The following is a 21,427-nucleotide window of genomic DNA, read 5'->3' as shown; positions in this document are numbered from 1 at the left end:
TTATTAAGCAGTGCTACCTATATTAATGCTCACTTATAAGTAAGCCTTGTTTCATTATAAAGCAGGAATACGGGCTTAAAAGAGTGATATAAAAATTCTACTGAATGGAATTAAGAATGCTAACCAGAAAATAAAGCAGTAAGTGATGGAACAATTTACTAATAACAGTAGATGGAAATGAAAACGGAATTCAGCCAATTGAGAAAAGAATAGGATGTGGTGACAGAATGTTAAACCTGGATGCCAGAACTACAAATATAAAAGCTAAAGATAAGGACAACATGGAAAATAAAGTATCATGTACAGCTTATTGGCTCAGTCATGAACTAAACACAGAGACTTGTTTCCAGAGTATACAAAGTAAGTTGCCTTTTCATCCTTGGCTGTTGGTGTAGCTTCTTCATTGTGTACCTCTTCCACAGAAGACAAGGGCTTGTATAGCTGTAGATCTATCATTCCCACTCATATTTATCCAACAACCCACATGGCAGGTAGGAAGAAAAGTAGAAGGTGTTTACTTGGGCTATGTCTACACTGCAGAGCTAGTTGTCACATAAAATAACCACCAAGCCGTGTCAGGGTACATCTAGACTACATGCCTCTGTCGCCAGAGGCATGTAGATTAGGCTACCAGGCATAGGAAAATGAAGCGGCAATTTAAATAATCACCGCTTCATTTAAATGTACATGGCTGCTGCACTGAGCCGATCAGCTGTTTGTCGGCTCAGCGCGGTAGTCTGGACGTGCGGGTGTCAACATCAAAGGCATTTGTCGACCACCCAGGTATGCCTGGTAGCCTCATCTACATGTCTCTGGCGACAGAGGCATGTAGTCTAGACGTACCCTCAGTGTTTTCTACCAATGAGCTTAAAATGTTTATTAAGAATTATTACAGAGTCAGTTTAAGCTTGACTAGAAGTCATATTTTTTTTCTGTTTTCTGATGCTACTCTGTATAGCAGTAAATGCATATGATTTTTTTTTTTCAGAGTATAACAATAATGTACATTTGCAGCCTGTGGTATGGAGCCAAGGTGAGTTGCAGAAGGGAAAAAGATGATTCATAGTTGGGAGACATTTAGAAAACCACCCCATGATAGAAGTGGCATGGAATATGTCTACACTACAAGCACTATTATGGTAACAGCACCTACTACTGCAAAAGAAGGAGTTTGCCTGACACCATACCAAATCCATCTTCTCAAGAGTAGGTAGTAATGTTAATAGAAAAATTCTTCCACTGACTTAGCTGTGTCAACAGTGGAGGTTTGGTTGGCCTAACTATGTCACATAAGGTTTAAAATTTTTCACAGTGCTGAGCAATGTATCTATGTTGAGCTAAGCTTATGTGTAGACCAGGCCTTGTTCTTTGGGGGCTAGATCCTCAGTTATAAATAAACATAGCTCCAAATAATGTCAAGGGTTAACTTTTAGCAATTAAAAATATGTTTCTCTCCAACATACTAGCCAGCATCCTTATTGTTTCCTTACCATCATTAGCAAGAGTGCTCCATTGTTACCTTGAATTTTCCCACCATCATTTCTTTTTTTCAGACTAATACACTTTGATTAATAAGTTATTATTATCATTTTATTCATGAACAAAATAAATCAATGATTCAGAATCTGTCTGTGATAGACTTGTAATATAGTTCATCATTTTCATCAATATAAAAATATGGTCATCCTCAGCTTTGTGGATATAAGAGTATACGCAAAATTCTTTTTAAAACATTTTAAATAGATTTATGCAAATAGTACTTTTGGCCACTTGAATCATAAATTTTGCTTGGCTAGATGACAACAGTAAGATGAAACATAAAACATACTCCTTAATTCTGTTCCTTTGATGTTCTGACCTCCTCATTCTGTATTAACGGCATTAAAAAGCTCAAAGACACTAGTTGCGTGAGAATACAGTAATACAAAAATGAGCTATGGCACTCACACTTAAATCTCTCGTCTCCTTCTAGAAGAAAAGGACAGGATTTTTCCATTTATTTTGCAATGCCTGTATCTCTTGAGGGATGTAAAAGATAATACATTTCTACAAAGTAAACACTTCTTTATTGCTTTTATGCTTTAGGCTTAAACAGTGTGACTGAGTATTTTCTATGTATTCTAAATAATTTCCTACGCATAAAAAGAAAATTACTTAAGAAGTTTAAATGTTTAAGCTAACAATGTAGGATTACATTACACATTAAAAAACTATGAGACACCAATTCACCTTTTTTCAAAGAAGAAGTTTCACTAAATAGGAAATAAATGAATTCTGTCAAATTCTACTATGTAAAGTATCAGTAAATTCCATGTCAGGAGGCTTGTTCGTGCTTGTAACAGCATAGAGTATGAGCTAAGATTCAATGCCAGGTGATAGACTGAGAAAATATTTTGATACAGAGACGTAAAATAGAAAAATATCTTTCCTTTCTTTGCATTTGATAATAAGAGTCTATGTAATAAATATAAGTCAATAGATTGTTTGAAAGTAGATGGCTGATAGACTTCCATTTATTTTGGTAAGATGCTTTTGAGAATGCTGCAAGTTATCTTGTTGATATAATTTGAGAATATCTCAGTTTTTGTAATGTGCAGTAAATTACTCTACTTGATTATACCTCAGAGCACCAAGGAAACTTATAAAATGTATTTCAGCACTTATGTGATGGCCACCATCTTGGCTGACACCAGAGATTGAAACAAGGACTTCCAGAGCTAAAATTAGAAATTGCTGCAGTTTGAGCAAAAAGAGACAGATTTTTAAACAGGGAGAGAGCTGGGATGTAACACATTCTATCTGGTTTAAGATACAGAAGATATGTAATACCTACTAACAAGTGGTTTACTCTTGTGCTGTGGAATAGTAGTCCTTTTGTCATTCATGGAGATAACGTTTTTTTCTATTCCCTTTAAGAAGTGGAGAGAAATTTACAATTAAGTATCCCAGAATCAGTAATGAAATGGTTTGCAGAAGATCTGAAACTGCCATTATGAAGAAATCCAGGTCATGTAGTAAGAATCAAAGTGTGAAAGTACGATTAGGCATCAATGAAAGGATTTGAAAGGCCAAGTTTATAGGAACACTAAAAAAAGGAGTTATTTTTTTAGAAAACTTGACGGTTGATTCTGCAGCATGTTTCTATGCCTCAGATGGCTAGTTGCTTGATCTGCTTTACAACCTTTCAGTGCAATTAAAAAGGTGAATATGTTTCACAACCTATTTCTCAAGCAAAATATCATCTACTTTTGAAAAAAAATGATGTGAGTTAATTCAATGGAAATGATGAATCAATAAACAACCAGAAGCAGAATTACATTTATTATTAGCTGCTGTCCTATTTTCTTTAAAAAAGAACCCACCAAAGTGCCTCCTGCACCTAATTTGGACAGCTGTTCTCCAAAGTAAGGGGGAAAACTATATCAGATTCCCATCTGTTCTTGCCATCTTCCAAATATCTGGGACACACATACTCTGTAGGACATGAAGGGAGGAGGTATCCAATCTTATTTCTTGTTTCTATTCTATATTATTTTCTGCTTTCCTTTTCTTTCTTTTTTCTTGTTTTTTCTTCTTCCTTTTTAATTCTAATCCTGCACTAGCTGGCTGCCAGTGGCTTGGAGCTATTTCGAAATAGTTTTTGTATGTAGATGCGTTATTTCAAATTAGCTGAATTTGAATTAACTATTTCGAATTAAGTTAATTCAAAATAGCACTGTAGTGTAGACATACCCTTAGTCTATAAGGTGTCACAGGACTTCTCATTGTTCTTGCAGATTCAGACTAACACAGCTACCCCTCTGATACTTGTTACCTGTTCTCGTAACTGGTGTTCTTCAAGATCTGTTGTTCACAGATATGTCAATACCTACCCTCCTTCCCTACTGTCAGCCAAAAAGAAGGTTGGGTTGGGCTGGGTTGGAAAGCACTAATATAATGTCACCACTCTAGGAGGTCTCCACAGGCGACCCTACAGAAGTTGCTAAGGGAAAATGTTTCTGACACTTATGCATGTGACACACATACACCTGATTGGAATAAATGTGAACAAGCACTCAAAGAAGAACTCTCTTTTTAGGTCAGGACCCCCAGTTTAAGAAACACTGAGCTCCTCTGTGAAATCTGCCTAGTATAGCATAAGAGTACATGTGAGATTTCACAGGGGGAAACTAGATTTCTTAGTCCATGAGGCTTTTTTTTAATGGCCGTGAATTTGGTAGGACCTACTTATCAGCAGCGGCTACCTCCTTTCCCTTTCCAACATTATGGGGTATAAGTAACACTTTACCTGGGGAAAGTCTGTCCCACAGGCCAGATGCTATTCACCAAGATTAATCCCTGGCAGGCTGCTAGACACTTTGTTAACCTTTGCGTCCATAGGCATGGCCGCTCACGGCTCCCGTTGGCTGCAGTTCACTGTTCTTGGCCAATGGGAGCTGTGGGAAGTGGTGTCCTGGCCCCCACCACTACTCAGAACTCTCATTGGCTGATAATGGGAAACTGCAGCCAATGGGAGCTGTGATCAGCTATGCCTGTGGATGCTTAGGTAAACAAAACATCTGGTGGCCCACTAGCAGCTATTCCTGGCTAACTGCATCCACTGGAGATTCCCCACCACTTGTATAAATCCTCACTCTCCTGACATGTCACTATGAAGAGGGGAAAGAGGCAGTACCAGAGTGATTCTGACGCAATATAGATCTATAAAGTCTTTTCAAGTTCCTAATCCATTTGACTGCATTTAGCATGGTGCAGATCGTGCTTCTGGGTGATTAATTTCAATTAAACCTTTAGACACTTGCTCTCCTTGCTGCCCACAGCTCGTTAGACTCAACTAAACAGAAAACCCATAGTGGTAAAAGATGGTACTGTAATGCAGTTATCCGTTAGCCAAGATCTGCAGTGTACCATAAAAGTTCCATTACTGTCTCTCTGGCAAGGAGTCAGAGCTGCTGCAGTTTTGGAATTGCTGAGCTAGATATTTGGGGGTATGTCTACACTAGCCACCTTAGTTCGAACTAGGGTGGCTAATGTAGGCATTCGTACTTGCAAATGAAGCCCAGGATTTAAATATCCTCATTGCAGGAGGAGTAACGGTAGTTCGAATTAGGAGCTTTAATTTGAACTACGTAGCCCATGCCGCGTGTAGCCGCGGGCAAGTAGTTCGAACTATGGGGCATTTTAAAATGGCGGCGCCCTGTAACATGCAAATAAAGCCCGGGATATTTAAATCCCGGGCTTCATTTGCAAGTTCGAATGACTACATTAGCCACCCTAGTTTGAACTAGGGTGGCTAATGTAGACATACCCTGAGTATTTTCTCCAGACATCTAATCTCATTGCAGAGGTGGAAATAGTGATCCAAATGTTGCAGGAAATCACAGGAGATAACTTAAATTGTTTTAAGATGGAGCCTGAATATTTCTGAATGGGACCATAGGATGGGGTTTGCCTGAATCACAGGAGATTGAATTAAATGATGTTTCAGTCCTTTGTCCTAATGTTCTGTGAGGGAGAAGCAGCAGCAGTTCTCTGGCTCAAGGCAACAGAAGAGCATCATGTAATCTGGCCCAAGGAGGCATTGGTAAGACTTCTCACCTGGGGAGGAAGAGACCTAAATAGAGAGGCTGAAGTAGCAACGAACCCAAGCTTTTAACTCACAGACATAAACCAGAAGGGACCCTTATGATTAACTAGTCTGATTGTAGGCCACACAACCTCACCCATCCACTCTTGTAATAGACCCTTAACTTCTGTCTGAGTCACTTAAGTACTCAGATCATAATTTAAAGACTTCAGGTTGCAGAAAACCCACCATTCACAGTACAGGTTGGACTTGCCTGGTCTAGCACCTTCAGGACCTGACAGGTTCCAAACAAAGGGAATTGCTGAACCAAGGGAGGTCCCTCCCCTCATGGCCTATGCTGCTCTGCTGCCCACAGGTTAGGGCTCCTGCCAGGTCCCACTGCTCCCTGTTCTGCCCTGGCTCCTCTAGCTACTGCTGGCCCCAGGACTACGAGGATCAGAACTCCCTGGCTGCCACTGGGGTCAGACCTCCATGGCCAAAGCCAGACCTCTTTGGATACTGCAAGGGCTGAAAATCCATGGCTGGGGATGGCCCCCTGCTACAGACCAACTGCTGGGGCCAGAACTCCCCGCTACACTGTCTGCTCCTCCTCGTCCTGACACAGGGCTCCTAGCTGAGTCACCACCACCACCCCTTACACCACACTCCTGCCCTGCCACCAGAGCTCCCTATACCTCGGTTCTGTGGTCAAGGATCAGAGAGGACCAGTTTAGGGAATTACAATCTGTAGTATATACCTGCGAGTGACCAGTGCTCCAGGCAACAGAGAAAGGCAAAACCCCATCATGGTCTCTGCCAATCTGTTCTGGGACACAGTTCCTTCTCAACCCCAAATATGGTGGTCATTTACACCCTATCCTTGTGGGTAAGACCCAGCATCTAGACACTTGAGAATTCTTTGTAGTTACACAGATACCTTTCCAACTAGTGTCTCACCACTGGTCACTGGAGATAGCTGCTACTACTAGTTGTAGAAGGGCTACATTCCGTTGTAGTGAGCTTCATTATTCATATCCTCCATAAACTTATCAGGCTCAGTCTTGAAGCCCATTGGGGTTTTGTCTATACTGCTCTCCTTGAAAAGCTGTTCCAGAACTTCACTCTTCTGATAGTAGAAAATGTCATCTAATTTAAACTCACAATTAACGATGGCCAGTTTACATGCATTTGTTCTTCAGTCCATGTAAATAATTCTTCCCCCTTACTGGTATTAATTCCTCTGATGTATTTATAGAGAGCTCTCATATTCCCCAGCCTTCTTTGATTAGGCCAAGCCAAGCTCATTGAGTCTTGTTTCATAAGGGATGTATTCCCTTCCTCAGATCATCTTAGTGGCACCTGATTCAGGTTGAATTTATCTTTCTTAAACATGGGAGACAAGAATTGAACATGGTATTCCAGATTAGACCTCACCAGTACCTTCTATAATATTACTAACTGTGACAGAGTGCTCACCCTGCACTAGCCCTTTAAAGGCAAACCCCAGCCCAGAGCATGGCCTGGGAGTTTAGAACCAGCTGAGGCCAAGTTAGCCGATTAGGGCGGGACTGGGAGCTATATAAGAGGATGGGCTGCTACTTGGAGGGGAGAGCAGTGAAAGTCTGGCTGCTGGGGGAGTAGTCAGCTTCCTGGAGCCAGGGCCAGGGCCAGGGCCAGGGCCAGAGCCAGAGGAGCTCTGGCGAAGCAAGCCCCCAACTGCTGGGCCTGAAGCAAGGCCTGCTGAAGAAGCAACAACTCCCCCCCGGAAGAAGAGCTCAGAGACTGACGTGAGCACTGCCAGAGGGCAGTGTCCTTGAAGAGGATGCTGTGGTCTAGCAGGAAGAGGGGAGACACCACCCAAGGGAAGGCACCCAGCCGGCCAGAAGGATCTAATTACCAGGACAGATGACAGGTGATGCTGTGGTGGTGAGTGAAAGCCCTTCAGACTAACATTTTCCTGTCTCTAGTGGAAATAACTCACCTAATACATCTAAAAAATGTATTAGCCTTTTTAACAGCCATATCACATTGATGGCTCATAGCTGTGATCAACCAATACACCCAGGTCTTCTCCTGCTCTGTCACTTCTGATTAATACATCCCCATCTTATTGCAAAATGTCTTTTTGTGAGACCCATCATGCATGTCCTTACAGTTTGCACTATTAAATGTAATCCATTTCTATAACTTCAGTTATCAGGGTCATCTAGATATTCTTGTGTGATATTGTGGTCTCCCTTCATATTGGTAATACCCACCCAACTTTGTCATTCACAACTATGTTTGCACACTCCCACTTTTTGTGCCAAAATCTTAAATAAAAATGTTAGTCATCTAGCTCCAAGGAATAATCCTTGAGAAACTCTATTAGTAACCTCCCTCTAACACCTTTTAGTATGACCTGTTGTAGTCTCCACTTTAACCAGTTCCTTATCCACCTTTCAGTTTTTATATTAATCCCCATCTTATTCAATTTAATTAATAATTTCCAATGTGGATTTACATCAAATGCCTTACTAAAATCCAGGTATATTAGATCTGCTTCATTTCCTTTGTCTAAACATAAATCAGTTATTTTCTGAAAGAAGGAGCTCAGGTTCATCTGGCACAATCTACCTTTTTGTAAAACCATGTTGTTCCAATTAGCATTCACCAGTATGTTCTTAGCTGCTACTACTTCCAAAATCAAGACCTTGCATACAACTCAGACAAACATATTGTTTCCTGCATCACTTTTCTATATCTTTTTTTTTAAAAAAGGTACCATATTAGCAATTCTACAGTCATAGGGTATGATCCCCAAGTTTACAGATTCATTAAAAATCCCTGCTCTTTAATCAACCATGCCATCTGCCATCTATTTCCTTCCCTACTCAGATGGGGTGTGTCTAGACTACATGCCTCCTTCGACGGAGGCATGTAGATTAGCCAGATCGGAAGAGGGAAATGAAGCCGCGATTAAAATAATCGCGGCTTCATTTAAATTTAAATGGCTGCCCCGATCTGCCGATCAGCTGTTTGTCGGCAGATCGGGGCAGTCTGGACGCGACGCGCCGACAAAGAAGCCTTTCTTCATCGGCACAGGTAAACCTGGTTTCACGAGGCTTACCTGTGCCGATGAAGAAAGGCTTCTTTGTCGGCGCGTCGCGTCCAGACTGCCCCGATCTGCCGACAAACAGCTGATCGGCAGATCGGGGCAGCCATTTAAATTTAAATGAAGCCGCGATTATTTTAATCGCGGCTTCATTTCCCTCTTCCGATCTGGCTAATCTACATGCCTCCGTCGAAGGAGGCATGTAGTCTAGACACACCCAGAGAGTCCATCCAGTGGGAAGTGTCCTCTGTCTAAGAATGCCGCCCAGTGTTCAAATATCCTTAAACTCTTCTTATAGCAATACTGCTTGAGCCATCTATTTATCATCATAATCTTCTCATCTTCATTCTCCTCCTCTAGGAACAAGTAGAAATCCAATGAAGATCACCTGCCCCTCCATTTCCACACAAGTCTTCCCTATCTCAGCATAGTCTCCTTTCCCCAGTCTCACCAGAGTTTCATTCCCTTCCTCCTCCCCCCCCCCCAGTTTTGTTAAATAAAGAGAGTTTGTGTTCATGAAAATACATGTATTTTATTTAACAGCAGGAAGGGGGGCTAGGGAGGGGTAAGTGGAAGGACGTGAGGGAGGAATGAGGCACAAGTAACCAGTGGGGATGACCAGGGAGGCTCTTAGTGCTCCTCGGGGTGGAAGCTCTCCTGCACAGCCTCCTACATACTGACAGCTCCCCGATGGACCTCCCAGATGGCAGCCTGCAGAAAATGCAGCCAGGCTCGCAGCAATGCATCCAAGAGAAGCACCAGAATGCCCAGGGGCAGCTCTGGCTCCATGTTGCCAAGTGTTGTGGTGTCCCGAGTGAGTGCTGTGGTGTTTGGAGTGAGACCACGCATAGACAAAATGCTTTGCTGTCCCTCATCGAGGTAGACAAGCAAGCAGGGAAACCTGAGAACTGGCTGGCTGGGGGCGGAGGGGGAGGTGTCGGTCCCTTGAAGCACAGACCTCAGATAGCCTCAAGTCGCAGCCCCGTACAGTAAGTCCTGACCTGGTGCCCTGCTGGAACTGGTTCTGGCCAGCCTTAAATGCGATTCAGAGTTCACTCAGTGTGGATGCGCTATTTAGAAATAGCAAAATGCTATTTTGAAATGCATTTTGTGCCTATACACGTTATTTCGAAATAAGCTATTTCAAAATAATGCTTTAGTGTAGACGTACCCTCAAAGATTACAACTATGAAACATGCAGGGCTTGGAAAAGGTTCTAGATGACTACCAGTGAGATCTGAGTTGACTCTCAAGGAGTACATATGAAAGAGGAGGGTGACAAGGGAAGATTCTGTGATTCCTATCATAGAATCATAGAATCATAGAATAATAGGACTGGAAGGGACCTCAAGAGGTCATCGAGTCCAGCCCCCCGCCCTCAAGGCAGGACCAAGCTCCACCTACACCATCCCTGACAGATGTCTATCTAACCTGTTCTTAAATATCTCCAGAGAGGGAGATTCCACCACCTCCCTTGGCAATTTATTCCAATATTTGACCACCCTGACAGTTAGGAATTTTTTCCTAATGTCCAATCTAAACCTCCCTTGCTGCACTTTAAGCTCATTACTCCTTGTCCTGTCCTCAGAAACCAAGAGGAACAAATTTTCTCCTTCCTCCTTGTGACACCCTTTTAGATATTTGAAAACCGCTATCATGTCCCCCCTTAATCTTCTTTTTTCCAAACTAAACAAGCCCAGTTCATGAAGCCTGGCTTCATAGGTCATGTTCTCTAAACCTTTAATCATTCTTGTCGCTGTTCCTGAAGCTGCTCAGAGTACTGCAGCTTTTACTGTATATCAGAACCTGGTAGATAAGTGTTTGATTGCTTGAAGCCTCTTAACTCCCTTCTATCCACCACCTACTCACCACCATTACCTGATGGGAGGGAGAAGAAAGATCTTGCTCTCTCTCCAGCAAGCCCTGCTCCAAATCCTGCTGACACTGTTCTAAGGGGAAGTTTCCTGTTTAATACCTCCCTACAGAAGACATGCAGGATATCCTTAAACAATTATAACCCACACTCAAGTCAGGAGTTGAAGGACAGTCCTGCCTCCGCTTCTCTCCCAAGATAAAGTCAAGCAACCAGTCAGGAGGGGTGAGGAGGATGGGAGCTGGTTTAAGAGATAAAAAAGGCCAAAACCATTCCTATCCCTGACTGAAGCACAATCTCACTCGAGTACCACCTCTCCTGTGTTTCATAAGTCGCTACACTAATATCCCTCCAAACCAGAATAGGAGTATACACAGTAAGGGTGGAACCAAAGACATGCACTGCAGGTATAATTATTATGACCAACGAAGGGGAAATTGGAAATCTGGGAAGAGACATTAGAATTATACAAATGCTTGCTTGAAACTAGCTCTAATAAAAATCACATTGCCTGCACTACGGACTTCCAGTCTTCTGCTTTCTGTTTGTGTGACAAAAACCAGGGGAGGAGTGAAGAGAAAGCCCTCTAACACTCTCATTTTAAAATCCAGGGATCCTACATATCCAACACCTCAACTGGTGCACCAAATGCCCCAGAAACAACTATGCAGGTGGAACCAGACAATCATTATTCCTCCAATAAACACACACAGAAAAGTGATAAAAGACAAAAACAACCTCTCACATCCAGGCAAACACTTACAAAATGTTCCCTCCATAGCTCACTTCTCAGTTCTTGTCCTCAAAGGAAACCTGCACGAGTTTAGGCTGACAGCTTAAATTCATAACTTTTCAAAATATTAAAAATCACGAGCTTAATAAAGACACTGGATTTATGGCTTATTACAGCAAACTGTAACCCACTAACTTCTCCTTTTTGTTCTCTGACTGAAGAGGTGTTAACAGGACACATCTTAAATTGTCTCTAAAATAGGTGTACCTATGATAAACATTGTGTTCAACCTTGGATTGCCTGTGATGTCCTGAGCATCTGTCCGAGCCTTGAAGAAGATTTCTGTGTGGATAGAAAGCTTGTCTCTTTCAGCAGCAAAAGTTGTTCTAATAAAGGATATTGCTATTACTTCAGGGGATTATGAACATTTACACCAGCTGAGTATCTGACTTCAAGTCTTCATCAATTGTATTTATGTCTGGCATATGATGAAAAACATTATATACATTAGTGATAGAAATGTAGCCGTGTTAGTCTGGGGTAGCTGAAGCAAAATGCAGGACAATGTAGCACTTTAAAGACTAACAAGATGGTTTATTAGATGATGAGCTTTCGTGGACCAGACCCACTTCCTCAGATCAAATAGTGGAAGAAAATAGTCACAACCATATATACCAAAGGATACAATTAAAAAAAATGAACACGTATGAAAAGGACAAATCACATTTCAGAACAGGAGGGGGATGGGGGGGGGAGGAAGGAAGGTAAGTGTCTGTGAATTGATGATATTAGAGGTGGGGAGAGTGGGATGTTTGTGAGTTAATGGTATTAGAGGTGATAATTGGGGAAGCTATCTTGGTAATGGGTAAGATAGTTTGAGTGTTTCTTCATTCCTTTTTGGAGGGTGTCGAATTTTAACATGAATGACAGTTCAGAGGATTCCCTTTCAAGTGCAGATGTAAAAGGTCTTTGTAGCAGAATGCAGGTGGTTAAGTCATTGAGGGTATGTCTACACTACAACATTAATTCGAACTAACTTAGTTCGAATTAGTTAATTCGAACTAACTTAGTTCGAATTACTTAATTCGAACTAAGCTAATTTGAACTAACGGATCCAGACTAAAAAACTAGTTTAAATTAGCGTTTTCCTAATTCGAACTAGCATGTCCACATTAAGTGGACCCTGAACCTGGCTTAAGGATGGCCAGAAGCAGTGACGGCAGGGCATCAGAGGAGGACTTAGAGCGTGGAGATGCTGTCTCAGGCTAGCCGAGGGCTGTGCTTAAAGGGTCCTGACCCCCACCCCGGACAGACAGTTCTCAGGGGTACCCCGCTTGCAAAGCAGTCCTGGCTTGGAGAGCCCGGAGTACCCACACTGGGCACATCACAGCACTCAGCCATCAGACGGGCTGCACTTGCCACAGGCTGCCATCTAGGGAGAGGGGGCAATTGGGGGGGCTGCAGGAGAGCTTCCACCCGAAAAACCCGCAGAGCCAGCCCAGTCCTCCCCATCGGGGGTGTATACCCCATTCCTCCCTCACCTCCTTCCACTTACCCTTCCCTAGCCCCTCTTCTTGATGTACAAAATAAAGGGACAATTGTGTTCAAAAATTGAATCTGTCTTTATTGAACAAAACTGGGTGAGACTGGGAAAAGGAGGTGGGAGAGGGGAAGAGAGAGGCTGGGAGAGGGGAGGGCAACTAAAATGATCAGGGGTTGGGAACAGGTCCCATATGAAGAGAGGCTAAAGAGACTGGGACTTTTCAGCTTAGAAAAGAGGAGATGGAGGGGGGACAGGATAGAGGTCTCTAAAAGCAGGAGTGGTGTGGAGAGGGTGCATACAGAAAAGTTATTCATTAGTTCCCATAAAGAAGGACTAGAGGACACCAAAGGAAAGGAATGGGTAGCAGACTTCAAACTAGTAACAGAAAGTTGTTCTTCACAAAGCAAAGAGTCAACCTGTGGAACTCCTTGCTGCAGGAGGCTGTGAAGGCTAGAACTAGAACAGAGTTTAAAGGGAAGTGAGATCAAGTCATGGAGGTTGGGTCCTTGGAGTTGTATTAGCCAGGGGGTAGGAGTGGTGTCCCTGCCCAAGGTTTGTGGAAGGCTGGAGAGGGACGACATGAGACAAATGGCTTGGTCACTGTCTTCGGTCCATCCCCTCCAGGGTCCCTAGTGTTGGCCGCTGTCGGCAGACAGGCTACTGGGCTAGATGGACCTTTGGTCTGACCCAGTCCGGCCATTGTAAGCTCAGGGCTCAGTGTCGGGGGTCTCAGTGGACCCCCTTGATTTTCATGCACACCTGCTCCTGGGTGACCAGGCTGGCAGCTCTCCTGCCCTAGCTGGCCACTTTCCTGTGCCTAGTGCGGAGGTCGTGGACGAGGTCCACAATGTCCGCACTAGCCCAGGCAGGTGCCCGCCTCTTACGGTCCCGGACAAGCTCACGGGAGCCGCCAGCCTGGTCCCGGGAAGAGGGGGTGGGCTGGGGGGCATCGGGTGGGTGGCTCGATCTGTGCCAGGTGCAGGGTCTGCTGGCTGGGTGCTGGCAGGCTTGCATCTGGCACGGGCACCGTAGCCAGCCCGTGCCCCTTTAAGGGGTCCGGGGCCAGGAGGGGGGCATAGAGTTTCCCTGGTGTTGGCCAGAGTGGCCACCAGGGAAACCTGGGGAGGGCTATCCTCCCACTAGTTCGAATTAAGGGGCTACACACCCCTTAATTCGAACTAGCTAGTTCGAACTAGGCTTAATCCTCGTAAAATGAGGTTTTCCTAGTTCGAACTAAGCGCTCCGCTAGTTCCAATTAAATTCGAACTAGCGGAGCGCTAGTATAGCGCCTATGAACTAGCTAGTTTGAACTAACTTTGTAGTGTAGACATACCCTGAGAGAGTGTCCTTTCTGGTTAAAATGGCAAGAAACTGTTTTTTCTTTGTGATCTTGTCTGATATCTGTTTTGTGGGCATTAATCCTTTGGCGAAGTGTCTGAGATGTTTGTCCAATGTACGTAGGACAAACATCTCAGGGTACGTCTACACTACCCCCTAGTTCGAACTAGGGGGGTAATGTATGCATACCGAACTTGCTAATGAAGCCCGGGATTTGAATTTGTACGTTCCACGAGGCGTACAGATAGTTCGTATTAGAAGCCTAATCCGAACTATATAGTCCGTGCCGCGTGTAGCCGCGCGGCACGGGGTTCGCACTAGCCGGCTTTTAAAAATGGCGGCGCCGGCTTTATGCTAATGAAGCCCGGGAAATTCAAATCCCGGGCTTCATTAGCAAGTTCGGTATGCATACATTACCCCCCTAGTTAGAACTAGGGGGGTAGTGTAGATATACCCTCAGACACTTCGCCAAAGAATTAACGCCCACAAAACAGATATCAGACAAGATCACAAAGAAAAAACAGTTTCTTGCCATTTTAACCAGAAAGGACACTCTCTCAATGACTTAACCACCTGCATTCTGCTACAAAGACCTTTTACATCTGCACTTGAAAGGGAATCCCCTGAACTGTCATTCATGCTAAAATTCGACACGCTCCGAGAAGGAATGAACAAAGACTCTAACTATCTTACCCATTACCAAGATAGCTTCCCCAATTATCACCTCTAATACCATTAGCTCACAGACATCTAACTCTCCCCACCTCTAATATAATTAATTCACAGACACTTACCTTCCTTCCTTCCCTCCCCCCCCCCCCCCCCACATCCCCCTCCTGTTCTGAAATGTGATTTGTCCTTTTCATATGTGTTCATTTTTTTAAATTGTATCCTTTGGTATATATGGTTGTGACTATTTTCTTCCACTACTTGATCTGAGGAAGTGGGTCTGGTCCACGAAAGCTCATCATCTAATAAACCATCTTGTTAGTCTTTAACATGCTACATAGTCCTTTATTTTACTTATAGCATATATGTGAGCGAAAGTAAAGTATCTGACTTGATCTCTTAGCGAAAAATAGTCTCTCTTTACCTGCACTCACCTAAAGTAATCATTTTATGTGATGACATCACATTTATACTGTCACAGTCTCTGTAGTTTCAACATATTCTTCTGATCATCTAGAAACTTTTTTTACACCTACTGCTTAAGGTTCAGATATAACCACATATTAGCTGGCTCCTGTGGCAATAAGGCTTTGTCTACACTACACATTTTTGCTGCAGAAAATATGCTAATGAGGGACTCATTGGCATGAGTCATGATTTCATTAGCATATTTTCTGCTGCAAAAATGTATAGTGTAGACAATGCCCCACAGTATGATGTTCCAGCAAAAAGCACAACAGGAAAATAGCAGAGCATTATTTTGACAACTATTTGATGAATTATGTATTTCTCTTATAAAAAATGGAAATGCGTGTTAATGCATTTGTTCTTTGACACTGAATCTGCATTGCTTTCTAAGTTTTAGGAATGTTTGTAGGTTAAGGGAATAACTTATTATGAGATAATCATGCCCTCTGGAATAAGAAGCCTTTTTAAATGTTATCTTCTTTTACCTTAGATTTTTTGCGATTAACTGGAAAGGAAGATGATGCAGCAACAGGAAACAGTCCCAAAGTAACTATTTTAGATAAACATCTGTTTGTCTATGCCAGATTTAAATAACTAACCCTTTCCTCCCTCTCTCTTCCTCTACAGAAGGCAGCCTGGGAAGAATGTACTATAAAAGAGCAATCCTGAAGTGGGAAGGATCAATATGAACTCCACAGATCTAGAAAAAGATGCTTGTTACTGTGTTCTGAAAACAATGCTATGGTTATAGACCTTTCAAGATGGTGACTAGAACTCCCATGAACACTGTGTCCACTTCATAGCTCCTTCTTCCTGTCCAGGTAAAGTGATCATGAAACAGGAAAGGGCTTTGTTATGTTTGGGTGCAGTGGCTGCATGGCTAGCCATGAGCTACAGAGAAGCTGAAGTAGTTGTTGGAAGGAAAGCTTTGAGCTGGAAAAAGACTGAATTCAGAGATTTTCTTGCTCTGTTCTTGTTTTCTGCTTGCTTTCTGGCTTCTTCTAACAACCCCTAAGTCCAGACACCTGGAATAATACTCGTCTCTGCATTTGCATTCAGTCCAGTCTTTGGGTAGCAGATTCCATTGTTTCTGCTGTCACCAAAGGAGCATTTAATTGTTCTCTCAGTTATATGGAATGGACAGCAGCTAACATGCACCAACAGTTTCAGCAAGGTCTGTGACCAGTGTTGCCTGTAAGCTAGGTGCTTGTGCAGTTGCCCAGGAGAGATTCAAATGCCGCTCAGCTGATCAGCACAGTGTTTCTCAACCAGTGGTATGAGTACCCTTAGGAGTACTCGAGAGAAGTCTGGGGGGTATGGCAACACAACTGAAATTTGGAGAAAACAGAATTTTTGTGTTAAGTTTTACAGTGCTTTACTATTTTTGTACTTTTTACACCCAAAAATTTCACTGCCCGCCCGGCTACGATTAAGTTGTTTAAACAAATGTGTTGAAATGGTAGAAAATAAATTGTGTGTCTGAAAACTATATGTACTGGGGGGACTTATGTTTTTTAAAAGGAGATACTTTATAAAAAAAGGTTGAGAAACACTGGATTAGCAGAGTGCCCACAGCTAGGTGTTTGTTTCCACTGAAGATGTACAATCACACATGCCTCGGTGCACATAAAATATTCTGCACGTGAATGGAAAATATCTACACATGGATGGAAAATGTTAGAGAAAACATTGTCTGTGATAACCTATAGATCAAAGATGGGAACCATCCAACCTCCAGAATCACAGCATATTCAATTTGGGAGATAATTGAAATGTTTGTACAGATCCAAATTAACAGAGAAAATGCAAACTTAGCCCTTTTCAGTTCCCCTTTTTGTACATATGAGTGTAAATAACTTCTGTTTTCAACTACTTCAACGCTCAAATTATCAAAGAATCATGTCCTGGTTCTTTGATGTGCTTTTGAGCATAAGTAATTTTGATGTTTTCCAGCTTTATAGTGGGAAATTATCAACCAGACCTAAGTCATTGTGATGCCGAACACCCTTATGCTCAGACCCAACACACTGTAGTATTTGTACAAAATATGCTTTATGAGAGATCATATGAAAACTAATAACACACTGATCCATACTGCCATTATGAAATGCATGTGACAATGCTGTGTGTGGATTTATGGGTGCTCACTGATAACATACTTTAAATATTAGCACTAAAATGTATTAAGCCAGGCATGTCAGAGGATGCTGTTAAAGAGGGTTTTGTCAAGGTAAAGGAAAGAAGCCAACACCTCAAACCAGATGTGCCCATGTTCAATGGGTTTTTCATTTATGCCAGAAGCTGCAAGAAGAGAACATTTACATTGTAAACTTACAGAGAAACACACAATGAGGTACTTTAATCAAGATGAAGTCAAAAGTCAATTCTGAGATATAAGGACACCCAGAAACCCTTAGAATTATCCCTTATGAATAGCCAAGGAAAACAAGCATCTCAGACTCTGTAACAATCCTATATAAATGTTAACCAGTAGGTGCTGGGAAAGGCAGATGGATGAGGAAACTACCTTGAAAAAAAGACTATAGCTTGTTAATTTAGGTCTTAGCTATTAAAAAGTGTATTTTTATATTTGCTTATTTGTAACCATTTCTATCCTCATGCCTTCTACTTGTTATCATTTACCATATGATTTTTTGTTAAGAAATTTGTTTCATTTTTACTATAAACCAATCTAGTGCTGTGTTTCAAGGGAGGGGTGTGTTTACCCAAGTTAAGTTAATAAGCTGAAATGTACTGATACTTTAAAAGAGCAGTGAACTAAGTAACTTCTTGGAACATACAGTAATTGGGAGTATGCATTGGACAGAAATGCTACATCTACAGTACCAGGTTATTTCAAAATAAGTTATTTTGAAATAATAACTCCCAAAATAGCTATTTTGAAATAACACATCCACACTACAGAGAAGTCTTAAAATTAGTCTGAGGCAGCCTCCCTTAATGTGGATGAGCTACTTTGACTTAGAGCCCCAGGAAGCACTGGAGAGTAATTACTTTGCATGACTCTGGGAAGTAGTTATTTTGAAATAACAGCAGCTAAGAGTCCACACTAACCTTATTTCAAAATAGGTGTTATTCCTCATAGAATGAGGGGTTATTATTTTGAAATAATAAGCCTGTTATTTCAAATTAATTTTGAAATAATGGGCTTGCTGTGTGAACTCACCTTGTTATTTTGAAATAATGGGAGTTATTTTGAAATAACTCTGTAGTGTAGACATGCCCAAAGATCACTAAGGAGCTGGTGTCTACTGATTGTTACCTTTGCACAAGGTTTGGGCTGGGTGAACCTTGACGAGTTTCCTAATGAGGAAGACAGATTGGTGTGGCAGGAAGCTGACACACTGTCTAATTGTCAGCAAAACTCACTCTTGCTGAAGTAGAGAGGCAACACGGTTGTAACAGAGAGTCTCTTGTTGAAGATTAATACACCTATTACATGGTATGCAACAACATGCAATGGCAACTGTTGAGTCCTTCCACTTCTTTCTTTCTTGGTTGCAGAATAAACTACACAATAATATAAACTAAAACCAACTACAGCCAGTGTACTCACTGGTAAAACACAGAAATAGAGGTTAAGGTGCACCTTTGACAGATGAAAGGATCATCTGCTACTAAGTTCACATACATCAGTATTACTATAGCTAACCCACAATGTCTAATCATACCCCCATTTGTTCTCTGACCAGCTCCCTCTGTAGTGGTCTGTTTAGTCCCTAAGGGTATGTCTACACTAGCCCCCTCGATCGATCTAGGGAGGCTAATGAGGGCGACCGAAATTGCAAATGAAGCATGGGATTTAAATATCCCTCACTTGATTTGCATGTTCCTGCCAGTCGCAATTTTAGAAATTGACTAGCCCGAAGTAACTGCCCTGGTCTACATGCAGCAGTGAAATGGGATTCTGAAATAAAGCCCTAACTCAAATTAGCTGGTATTGCTCCTGAAATGAGGTTTAACAGCTAATTCAAATTAGGGCTTTATTTCGAAATCCTGTTTCACTGCCATGTGTAGACGCAGGCAGTTACTTCAGGCTAGTCAATTTCTAAAATGGCGACTGTCCGGGAACATGCAAATCAAGGGCAGGATATTTAAATCCCGTGCTTCATTTTCATTTCGGTCACCCTCATTAGCCTCCCTAGATCAATCTAGGGGGCTAGTGTAGACATACCTTAAGACAGATTTACCATCTGAAGCCTGTGTCTGATGCTTCTAATCACAGTTAAGTGACTAAGCTCGAGTGGTTACATCTGACAGCAGCATTTTGGATGAATACAAGAAACAGAAAGCTAGTGTCACTCTTGTTTTTCTTTACATCTGTTTTGTAGGACTGTCCTGGAGTGTACTTATGATATATAACCTTGGTGTGGATTATTTCATGTAACATATGCTGGGTAAGAATGAGAGAACGCCATCCTTATTTAATTGTCTGTTTATTAAAACAACTATTGATAAAATTGGTGCAAATTCAGTTTAGAAGTGTATCTATATGCATGGAGATTGAATGATTTGATCTCATCCTCCTCTAAATTCTTCCTTTTGGCAACCTGTGCTCCTCCTTTCAAGTTCCAGGCTGGTTTCAATACAGTTCCATGATGGCAGGTTATTAGCCATTTTCTTTTTGAAAACTAACTGTGTCTTTTGTTTGTACTGGGGATAATTGTTTGGCATTTTTCACTCTTCTCTTATTGTTTTAAAACACATACAACTTTCATGTTTATTGAAGGGTTAATTGCTTTTGGCTAAAAAAGTTTGCTTCATAAAGGCACTATGATACTGCCCTCTCTGTAAGTCTTAGAATTTTGAACACATTGCGAGGCAATATGCAATCTTCTAAAACTGCGAATTATGGATCTCTTGATTATGTTAGAGCTATTATTTTATGATGGTGGTGTTTTAATCAAGGATAATGCTAAGCTAGTGGTGTCTAACCTATGACCTGAGTACTTTCAATTTAGGGTTTCCATCTAGCTAATTTTTAACTGGCCTGATTAGTTTATGTTGTAGGGTGAAAATTTCTGAAGCAGGCTATGATATCCTGTTAAGAACTCCAATCTAAATTCAGACTCTGGGAAAGGCACATAAACATAATACATGGTTATTCCCCTTCCCCACCAGTCTAGCCCATCAAAGGAAAGACATCACCCAGAATGGGAGGCAGGACAAGATACATTTAATGGTGCTAATGTCTCTGCTTTAATCCCCAGATGGACCACATCCTGCAGAGATACCTTCTTGAAGCTGACAGGCATATCACCACTTAACTGATAATTGATAATTGATGTCTGCTTTCTTTAAACGAAAAACAGGACTGTGTAGCACTTTAAAGACTAACAAGATGGTTTAATAGGTGATGAGCTTTTATGGGCCAGACCCACTTCCTCAGATCAAATAGTGGAAGAAAATTGTCACAACCATATATACCAAAGGATACAATTAAAAAAATGAACACATACGAAAAGGACAAATCAAATTTCAGAACAGAAACACGACAGTACAAATCAGCAATGGAAAATTAGACACCACTCTCTACAGAAAACCCACTGACTCATACAGTTAGTTACATGCCTCCAGCTCCCACCCAGAACACACCAGACGATCCATCATCTGTAGCCAAGCCCTTCGATACAACCGCATCTGCTCTAATCCCACTGACAGAGACCAGAAACTTCAGGATCTCTATCAAACCTCAACTATAACCTGAGTTATAAGCCTCAACTACCCACCCAGAGAAATAAAAAAGCAAATTGAAAGAGCCAGACGAATACCTAGAAACCATCTACTCCAAGACAGACCCAAGAAAACCAACAATAGAACACCACTTGTCATCACCTACAGCCCCCAACTTAAACCTGTCCAACACATTATCAATAAACTACAGCCTATACTGGAACAGGATACTAAACTCCGAGAGGCTCTGGGAGACAGACCCATAGTCTCCTATAGACAACCACCTAACCTCAAGATGATTCTTACCAACAACCACAGGACATACCACACTAATACCAACCCTGGCACCTTCCCTTGCAACAAACCCCGTTGCCAGCTTTGTCCACATATTCACTCTGCTGATACCATTATTGGACCCAATCAAGTGAGTTATAAGATCAAGAACACAT

This window comes from Pelodiscus sinensis, chromosome 1 (assembly GCF_049634645.1).
Source record: "Pelodiscus sinensis isolate JC-2024 chromosome 1, ASM4963464v1, whole genome shotgun sequence".
NCBI classification, from domain to species: domain Eukaryota; kingdom Metazoa; phylum Chordata; order Testudines; family Trionychidae; genus Pelodiscus; species Pelodiscus sinensis.
Note: the sequence above shows the minus strand (reverse complement) of the source record.